This window comes from Juglans regia, chromosome 5, assembly GCF_001411555.2.
Source record: "Juglans regia cultivar Chandler chromosome 5, Walnut 2.0, whole genome shotgun sequence".
Taxonomy (NCBI): domain Eukaryota; kingdom Viridiplantae; phylum Streptophyta; class Magnoliopsida; order Fagales; family Juglandaceae; genus Juglans; species Juglans regia.
In genome coordinates this window covers 9,467,381-9,477,781 of record NC_049905.1, presented here as the reverse complement: position 1 = coordinate 9,477,781, position 10,401 = coordinate 9,467,381, and the positions used below count along the sequence as shown (strand labels likewise).

The following is a 10,401-nucleotide window of genomic DNA, read 5'->3' as shown; positions in this document are numbered from 1 at the left end:
TATGATAATTGCAACACTACAACACGTGTCATCCTAAGAGGTTTCCAATTCACACTCCACCTTCCCATTCGGTTAGATCTATTTTTTGACTGACTCGTGTCCCTCACATGCCACCATTGTCGGCGCGAACCACGTTGTCGCCTAGCTCCTTTGCAATCTTAGTTCTCATCCCCGAAAACTTTGGTTTGGTGTTCTACAACATTTACCTCAATAGAAATTTTACTACTCAACAACCCAATGAGAAAAAATCACCTCACCCTGAGTGGTGACTATTTCTTGGCACCAAGCCAGAAAACATGGATCAGCTTCTTGTATGCATTTCTCACTTTGTTTTTATTTTATTGCTATGTATTATCTTGTTTGGGGTATTTGTTGGAGTCCCCCCTCTCTCAGGGTTTGTACTATATTTTAGTTTTAATATAATCTTTATCTTGCCCATTAAAAAAAAAAAAAAAAAACCCCCCCCTCTCTCTCTCTCTCTCTCTCTCTCTCTCTCTCTCTCTCTCTCTCTCTCTCTCTCTCTCTCTCTCTCTCTCTCTCTCTCTCTCTCCTGTAGCTCTGGGAACCTCTCTAGCTTTGGTTTCTTTACTCATTTGTAGCTTCTGCGAAACCTATGGCCCAACATATCTACCAAACTACTTAATTCGATTCGCAAAGCAATGGCTTTTTCTCAAAGCCATACTTCTTCCAAGTGGTGCCTTGAGGAGCTTGTGTAAATTATTCAATGAGGAGATGGGTGTGGATAGCTTGTGTTATACCAAAACTCTACCAAAGCCAAATATTAGCACTATGTTTTGGTTGTGGACAGGTAGAATTTAAATTAAATAATTAAAAAAAAAGAGAAATACTTGGTTTAGAAATAGGATTTAAGAAAATTGATTGTAAAACAATTTTTGTTATAAAAAATATTTGACTTATCACATTAATTCAAGCTAATTTATGAATTAACTTTTGTAAGATTTTTTTTTTTTTTGTATATTTAGTAATTTTTAATTAAAAATTTATCTATCATTATCAGTTTAAATGATCATTTATTTTAAAAAGTTCAAAAAATTTAATTATTCAATTTATATTACAATGGAATGATGAAATACTAAAATTTTTATCTATTTACCACTTATCTTCCCATCAGTTTAACACTCGCCAAAATATAGTGATTAATATGGCATCCGTATCTCTAACAATAGTTTTTAAGCGTTTGTGTAATTCGAATTACCTCTTACAAGTTTATGGAGTTTCCACCTTGGGATCGGTTTGATTTTAGACATTTTTATAATCAAATTGGTATATACCTATTTTAGAAATTTAAGAATTTATTTTTTACCGAAATCGAAACTTTTGATTTTTTCACTTTCTTTTTGATCTGGTCCGATTTTACAAATAAATAAAATCATACTCCAACAAAACTTTAGCAAGTGATTGACTTATATCTCTCATTTTATGTTATATTAATTTTATGTCTTAAAATTAAAAATCATATGTATATCAAAATTCAAATGTTATATTAATTTTATATTATCAAATTAATAGACATGAATAATAAGATTCTAAAATTTCAATTTATATTAATTAACAATTTAGCATATAATATATATAATATAACATAAAGAATTATATATAATATAAAAATTTATCTAAAAATATTTTATATATAATATAAAAAATTAAAAATAATATATATACATATGATCCGGTTTGATTTGAATTAGTGTTCTAAATAAAAACTAGTACTAGACCAAACTCACTGGTTTTCAAATTTTTTTATACCCCTATTTGCACCTTATCAAATTATTGTTAAGGGAGAATTAACAACAACTTTAATTTATGTTTTATATTTTTTACTATTTTTAAAATCGCTTGGCTCTTTACGTTGATCTGGCATGCTGATTATGCATTTAAAAAAAAATAAAAAAATAAATATTGACTATCAATTATAAAAAAAAAAATTAATATTCTGTCAAGGGCCACGTTTGCGTATTTTGTCAGGAAATTGACAGAGTCTTAACGAAGGTACCAATTTAAAACTTGTCAGGCAAAGATTAAATTATTTTATTGTATTTTATTTAAAAATTTTAAAAAATTACATTAATTAAATAAAATGATAGGTGTCGGTTTTGAAAAAGGGAAAAAGCTATTTGGCCTTGTAAATTGTATCGCTCAAATGTACCGTTTCATATATATTTTTTAATTTAATAATTAAAAAAGTGATTTTAAATATATTAGTATATTTTTTTTAATTTTTTTTTAAATATTTAAATATATTTAAAAAATATGAAAAAAAAAAAACTAGCGGTCATTAGGATGCTCTTTGAAAAAGTACTCCACTCTAATCCAGGCCTGTAGAGTAATTTTCACTTCAACATAAACCACATCGATCTTCTGGAGAATAGCGACGAGTCAATGGAAAAAAAATGAACATACTTGGTCAACTAATCAAAGATAGATAACTACATTAACGAATCCTTGACCATTGAGGAGGGAAGATGATAAGACTCCATATTTATTTTTTAGAAATGTTATATTCGTAAAGATTTTATAAAAATAAATTTATAAATTAATATAACTTTATGTAATACGTTTGATCTATTTAAATGTAATTTTATAATTTAATATATTATATTAAACTATATCAATGTGTAACTTTTTATGAAATCTCTTTGTCGTCTCAGTTTGAATTGAGAAATATTTTCAACTCATTTCATTTTATCTTATATCATCTTTATAATTTTCATAAATTTTTACATAAAATATAATAAAAAATTTAACTTTTTCAAATCTTAAAATAATGATTATATTAAAAAATAATTTAGATGGCTTCAAAATCTCCTCATCTGCATCCTGAAGCACGTAATTTAGGATTCATTTATTTTTAGAGATGAGATGAAATAAGATTAAAGTTAAAAAGTTAAAAAAAATATTATTAGAATATATTTTTTAATATTATTTTTATTTTGAGATTTGAAAAAGTTGAATTGTTTATTTTATTTTGTATTAAAAGTTAAAAAAATTATAATAATTAAATAAGATAAAATGAGATAAGATAAGATATTTTTTAAAAACAAACGTGGCCTCAGATGGCTTCGAAATCCACTTTGGACAAACGTGGCCTCAGATGGCTTCGAAATCCACTTTGGAGTATAGACAAACACTGGACGGGTGTGAATCTGTGTGAAAGCGAGAAAAACAAAATTACACAGGATAACGCAATTTGCATTATTTTGAATTTATATAACGAAGCTGTGTCTGTCGGGGAAGGTAAGCTGCCATGGCAGCCACTTCGTTGACGAAAAATGGACGGCTAGGATCGATGCAACATGCCCTCCTCGCTCAGCATTGCAATTGACTGAGCACCACTAGGAAATTGTCAACGCACGAAGGCTTCAAAAATCAAAAGATTGCAGACAACTTCTCTCTCTCTCTCTCTCTCTCTAAGCTCTTCGTTCTCCCTTTCTCTGATTCTGAGAAGTGAGAACCTCCCTATATCCCGTTTGTTAACTCCCAAGTTTTGTCTCTTTTCCAGTCCAATCAATCTCAATCCCAAGAAACACCTTCGTTTCCATGGTTACTCCAACCCTTCCATCATCTTTGGAACACAGTTCTGATGATCAGTGGGATTATGACATCTTCCTGAGTTTCAGTGGTGAAGACACTCGCGCAAGAGTTTTGTCGATCACCTCTACTCCGCTTTGGTGAAAGTCGGAATTGATACCTTCCGAGATGACGACGCGCTTCGAAGAGGGGAAAACATCTCTACCGAACTACTCAATGCGATCCGTGGATCAAGGATTTCCATTGTTGTCTTTTCCCAAGGCTATGCTTCTTCTAAGTGGTGTCTTGACGAGCTTGCAGAAATTGTGCATTGCAAGAATACGAAAAGCCATACTCTTTTCCCTGTATTTTATCATGTGAGCCCTACAGATGTTCGAAACCAGACTGGAACTTTTGCCGAATCATTTGCGCGGCATGAAGAGCGGTTTCAGCAGGACATGATGAGGGTAAAAAGGTGGAGAGCAGCTCTAACAGAAGCTGCAAACTGTTCCGGCTGGGATCTCGAGAGTGTTTCCAACGGGTATTATACTATTTTTTTAATCTAAATCATATAAGCATTCAAAATTAATCTATATTTTCATCTACAAAAACAATTTCAAATTATTACAGCATGCTTCATGTTGGGCTTAGTTTGGTCGTGTTTGTGCTGTTTGGACGGACACATACCTTATAATCCAAGAATTCTGAAATATTCTTCTATATATATATATGCGTTATAATCCAAGAATTCTGAAATATTCCTATATATGCATATATATATATGTGTGTGTATATATATATATGTATATATGTGTGCGCGCGTGTGTTGTGTATGTATGTATGTGCACGTATATATATATGTATATACATAAATACATACATACATGCACACACTTTTTTTTTTCAATAATGAGGGCACGAGCTCAAAGGAATGTTGAAATGGTGCTACAAAAGACTTGTTTTTGACACAACAATTTCATAATGGAGACACCATTCAACCAATGACATATATCTACCCACCCCCTTTATTGTTTACCATCTTAATGAAATTTATTGTTCATCTTAACAACAAGCAAACAAAAACAAGAAAGCCATATCAAGTCCCTAAGATTCTATTTCCTTTAATTCTCCCTTTTCTTTATGTTCACAGGGTAGGACTTGTTTGCTGAATCACAGATATAGGGGTCGATCTATGTGTCTGTATCTCCAATTGTAAACTTTACATGCTGCAAAATCTTAGCAAGTGTGATGAGTTTGGTCGGTTTGCAATGTGTGATGTATGACAAGAACCTGTACAGAAATAAATATAATTTATATTCTCAATAACTTTGATAACTTAATTGCTTAGAATGATTTACTGTCTTATTTCCCATTTGAATTGTAATCTGCAGGTATGAAGCAAAGTTCATCGATAAGATCATCAAAGAAATTTTGCATCAATTACACCCTAATCACTTGAATGTGGCCAAACACCCGATAGGAATAGATTTTCGTGTTGTGGAGCTTATTACATCTGGAAAAAAATGATGTTCACATTGTTAGCATCCATGGGATGAGTGGAATAGGTAAAACAGTCATAGCAAAAGCTGTTTATAACCAAATAAATGATGGATTTGAAGGAAGTACTTTTCTCCGAGACATTAAAGAAACTTCAAGGCAGTTTGATGGTTTAGTCAAGTTACAAAAAAATCTTCTTATTGATATCTTGAAAACAGAGATTGGCCATTTGAAAATGTTGATAGAGGAATCTATTGGATTAAGAAACTCCTTGCTAGGAAAAAAGTTCTTGTTGTTCTTGATGACGTGGATCATGTGGATCAACTACATGCATTAGCTGGCAACATTGACTGGTTCGGTGCTGGAAGTAGAATCATTGCAACGACTAAAGATGAACATTTGCTAAAGCAATTAGGAAACTATCCAATGGAAGATTACCATGAGCTTTCGATTAGTGTAGTGAAGTATACTGGAGGGCATCCGTTAGCTCTTGAAGTTTTGGGTTCTTTTCTCTTGGGAAGAAGCATTACCGAATGGAAAAGCACAGTGGAAAAATTACAAAAAATGCCTGACCACCACATTCAAAAAATACTTCGAGTAAGCTTTGATTCTTTAGATGAGACAACAATGGACATATTCCTTGATATTGCATGCTTCTTTATAGGGATGGACGCAAAATATGTTAACAAAATTCTCCACGGGTGTGGTTTTTTTCCTGATATTGGTATTCGTAATCTTGCTCGGAGGTCTGTTGTGATAATAGATTGCCATAATAAGCTGAGGATGCATGATTTGATTCGAGATATAGGAAGGGAAATTGTTTGCGAAAGTTCATGTAAAGATCCAGGAAGACATAGTAGGTTGTGGTTTCATGAGGATGTGTTAAATGTACTAAACAGTGAACATATGGTAAGACATTTACATTTATGCATAACCATGTGCACATATATATAGAGACATGATATAAATGATCTCTTGGCTTGCATAAGAGTTCTATCTTGTCGACTTTGATGCATCATTGTGTGAACATATTTTAACCATCTGTAATTCAATCCAAAACTTCTATAGATCAGTTAGTTGAAAGCTCATATGACAATATTAAGAAGTATTCAATCACGTTTTAAGCAATTCTATTCATATCTAAATCTCTCAAGTCAATTTGTCTGTTAAGTTATGAACAAAATATCTAGGCCCACTCCAATTTGAGTATGTTCTAGCCTTAGAAAGAGGAGGAATATGTTGCTAATCTAACTTCATATTTTGCTAGGGATCTGAAGTAGTGGAGGGGGTCGTGCTAAATCCACCCTCACTTGCCGACATACATTTGAAAACCGTTGGATTTGCAAAGATGAAGAATTTGAGGTTGCTCCAAATCAATAATGTGCATCTCACAGGATGTTTTGAGCTTCTTTCCAAAGAGCTAAGATGGCTATGTTGGCATAACTGCCCATTGAAAATTCTACCGCAAAATTTTCATCTAGAGAAGCTTGTTGTGCTTGACTTGCAGCATGGTAATTTTAAAGAAGTCTGGAAGGAGAACAGGGTAACGAATTTTACTGTACCTTATATTCCTCTTTTGATGTTAGTAATCGGAAGCACTAAATCTTTTTGTTCACACACACTAAAAGTCTTGGCTATTCCAAAAATCTCAGTTGTTATATACATAATCCAGGTATTCAACAAGTTGAAAGTCCTTAATCTCAGCTATTCCAAAAATCTCTGCAAATCACCATGCTTCTCACGAGTCCCACATCTAGAGATGCTAGTTTTGGAAGGTTGCATAAACTTGATTGAGCTTCATGACTCCGTAAGATATCTTGAAGGGCTTGTTTTGTTGAATTTAAAAGGATGCAAGAACCTAAGGAATCTCCCAAACAGCATTTCTAAATTAGAATCTGTTGAAACTCTTCACTTGTCTGGCTGCATACAGCTTGAAAAATTACAAGAGAATTTGGGAAATATGTTGGCTTTAAAAGAGCTGTTTATAGGAGGAACTGCCATTAAGCAACTCCCATCGTCCTTGAGTTTTTTGATGAATTGGAAAGGCTTATCCTTATCTGAATGCATAGAATTCTCAGGATCTAGGCTATCACGCTTATCATCGTGGATATCGCCAAGAAGTTTGAATCCCATAACTTTGCTACGAGCTTCTGTTTGTGGATTTGGCACTTTGGGAAAACTAGTTCTTAGGGACTGCAATTTGTCTGAAGATAAGATTCCCCTTGATCTTGGGGGATTCTCTTCCCTTCAAGGCTTGGATTTATCAGAAAACAATTTTCGTATCCTACCCAATAGCATTAGTGGCCTTTCTAAATTACAAAATCTGTATTTAGATCGGTGCAAATCTCTTTACTCGATTTCAGGACTCCCTGCAAATATAGAGACCCTATTTGCCTGGGGCTGCTCATCATTGGAAACACTTTCATTTTCCTCGAGTTCTAAGTTAGTTGTACTTTCCCTTGATGACTGCCGCAACCTGGTTGATATTCAAGGCTTAAACTTGGAATCTAACATACAAGTTGGTTTGGTTGGGTGCGACAATCTGTCATCTGATTTTAGTGAGAATGTTCTTCAGGTTCTCTCTCTCTCTCTCTCTCTCTCTCTCTCTCTCTCGTCTCAACAATTCTCTGAACCCTTTTTTTGTTTGATACAGTGTACACGGACCAACTATACTCCTTGTAACCGTTTGATTATGTTCCCTACTAGTGAGATTCCAAATTGGTTCAACAATCAGGAAATGGGATCTTCCATATCGTTTCACGTACCTTCGGTTTCAGAGGGTGATTTTCGTATATTATATATTTGTGCTGTTTATACATGCACAAAAACTTCCCATATGTGGTGGTTAGAAGATAACTTTATCGAATGGCCTCGAATCAAGATGGCAGTTCACAATAAAACTAAAGGCTACCAACTGGATATTCTTCCAACTGCACCAAGTCACTTGCATGTGAGCTATTCAGATAATTTGTTTGTATTCCGATGGTTTATTTTAAGAAACAAGTTTGTGGTCCTTGGTAACTCTTTCAAAATAATGGAGCTAGTAAGTGGAGACGAAATTGAGTTTTCCTTTGATTTAGGGGCATTTGCCGGGGTGAAGAAGTGTGGAGTTCATGTCTTGGTTGATGCCCCAAACATAACGGACAAAAATGCAAGTGATATCCAATATATCTGTTTTGATGCTGTTACTGATAGGGTATTTGAGGATGATGCTTTTGTAGTTGATGAGGTCTCTGAATTAGGTTTTTCTATTGATAGTAAGGCCTGTGAAAATGATCATATTAGTACAAACGATGAGATCTTTGAAGGGGATGTTGCTATAAATGGTGTGGTCTTTGAAGGCCATGTTGCCACGCATGATGAGGTCTTTGAAGATGATGCTGATATAGATGGAGTGGTCTTTGAAGGCCATGTTGCTATAGATGGTAAAGTCCCTTAACGTGATACCACCACAGATGATGAGGTATTTGGGCAGTTCTATTCGACAAATCTCAATGATCACATCGGCAAGTCGAGGTTACAATTCTCTCGAATAGAATAATGCTAGTTCTTATCCTAGATTTTGTTATTTCTAGTCAGACTTGTTGAGGTGACACATTTTAAGTGATTTCGAACGTTTATCATATTAATGTATCAATCACTTACATTATATTACATCAGCCGGTATAACTAGGAGTAAAAAAATCTCGGATGAAAAGCATTATTTCTCTCTCAAATATAGGTGCAACTTAAGGGACAATGGTGCCTAGAAGAATAAGGTATTGCTTGGTGGGTGTGTGTGTGTGTGTGTGTTTTTTTTTTTAAATATAGTGTAATATATTCATTGTAATTGATCTTGCATTCATTTACTTTACAATATGTATTATCACCGCATATAAACTAAATTTCTCGTTCACGTGGTCTTAACTTTTTTTGCTTTCTACAAATACTGATTTTTGGGGATTTACAAAATCATTTGTAGAGAGAATCAAATGAATATTAGTTCTTTTTCCCAAGTCCTCGATTAATGCTAATTTTACAAATTTATTTGAAATGAGTGCTTACGAATAAGAAGGTAACAAATAATTTCCCCAGTGAACATGTTGCCCTTTCATTACTCTTCCCTTTTGCAATGTTGGCCATCTATGATCATTTTAATGGAAACTGGCTTAAGTTCTAAGGCACCTTTTCCATACGTCGCAAAATGGAATATGTGGTTCTAAAATAGGTATTTTAAGACTAGCGAGAAGTAGAAGATGGAAGAATAAATTTTAGCAATTACATGAGAGTCGCAGATCGTAATAAGATAGTTTGTGAATAGTAATAAAATCGTTTGAGTTAGATGCTTTATAAGATTTTGGAAAAGGAGAGAGAAAATGTATAAAACTATTATATAATTAAAATATTGTTTATAATTTGTTAATATAATTTTTATTTTTTAGATTTGAAAAAGTTGAATTATTTTTTGTGTTTCGCTCGGAAGTTTGAGAAAGTTGTAATGATTAAGTAATTATTAGATAAAAAAGTTAAAATTTCAAATTACAAAGTGTTAATTTGTATTTGAATGATGCTTGAATGTTGATATGAGATGAGTTAAGATAATTTGTGAAACCAAACAGGACCTTAAGTGGCCCGATTGGAACAGTCCATGTCTACGATGGATAGAGAGAAATCTACTAATCATAAGTTTAATACACCTAAATCACTCACACTTTAACGCCAAAATTCTCTGTAAGTATTTGCATTAGATTTTGAGAAATTTAGCTTCCATGTTGTATTATGGAAGCCTTCTGTATTATTTGTGATAGAATTTGGATGGTAATCAAGTTAGATCAAGAGTGGGTTTTATATATATTTTTTATATGGTTATCTTTATATGTTTTTTAGAGTAATGCTATACATCATATTTCTATTATACTTTCGTCTCACTACGTAAGATGTAACATTTATCATCATTAAATGATAAAGAATCATCCAATAAAGGATAATCCAATAGTGATAAATGTGTCATATCTTACATAGTGGAATGAAAACGGAATGGTAATGTGGTGTATAAAATTGTCTTATTTTTTAATCATTGCCAAAACAACTATATATTAGGTTCAATGGATGATTCAGATCTTGGATTTTTAAGAAGTGATAATGCTCAAATGTATGTGAAGTAGCTCCCTCATTTTCCAAAGCAACCATTTACAAAGAAGTTTCCGAATGTGTCCCCTCTGGCAACAGATCTTGCAGAGAAAATGCGAGTCTTTGATCCATGCAAACGCATAACTGGTATTCCCCCAAACACTACTTCAATAAAATCCGATTTAATTCTTTATTGCTTTGTTGACGAGGATATAAACTTTTCCTTTTTGTGGTAAATGTGAAGTTGAGGAAGCCCTAAATCACCCA

At 33.1% G+C, this 10,401-nt stretch overlaps 1 pseudogene; it reads left to right on the top strand.

Annotated features, from left to right (window-relative positions):
* The first annotated feature begins 3,284 nt into the window (after nt 1–3,284).
* Nucleotides 3,285–8,464, top strand: LOC109021812 (annotated as a pseudogene).
* The last annotated feature ends 1,937 nt before the right edge of the window (nt 8,465–10,401 follow it).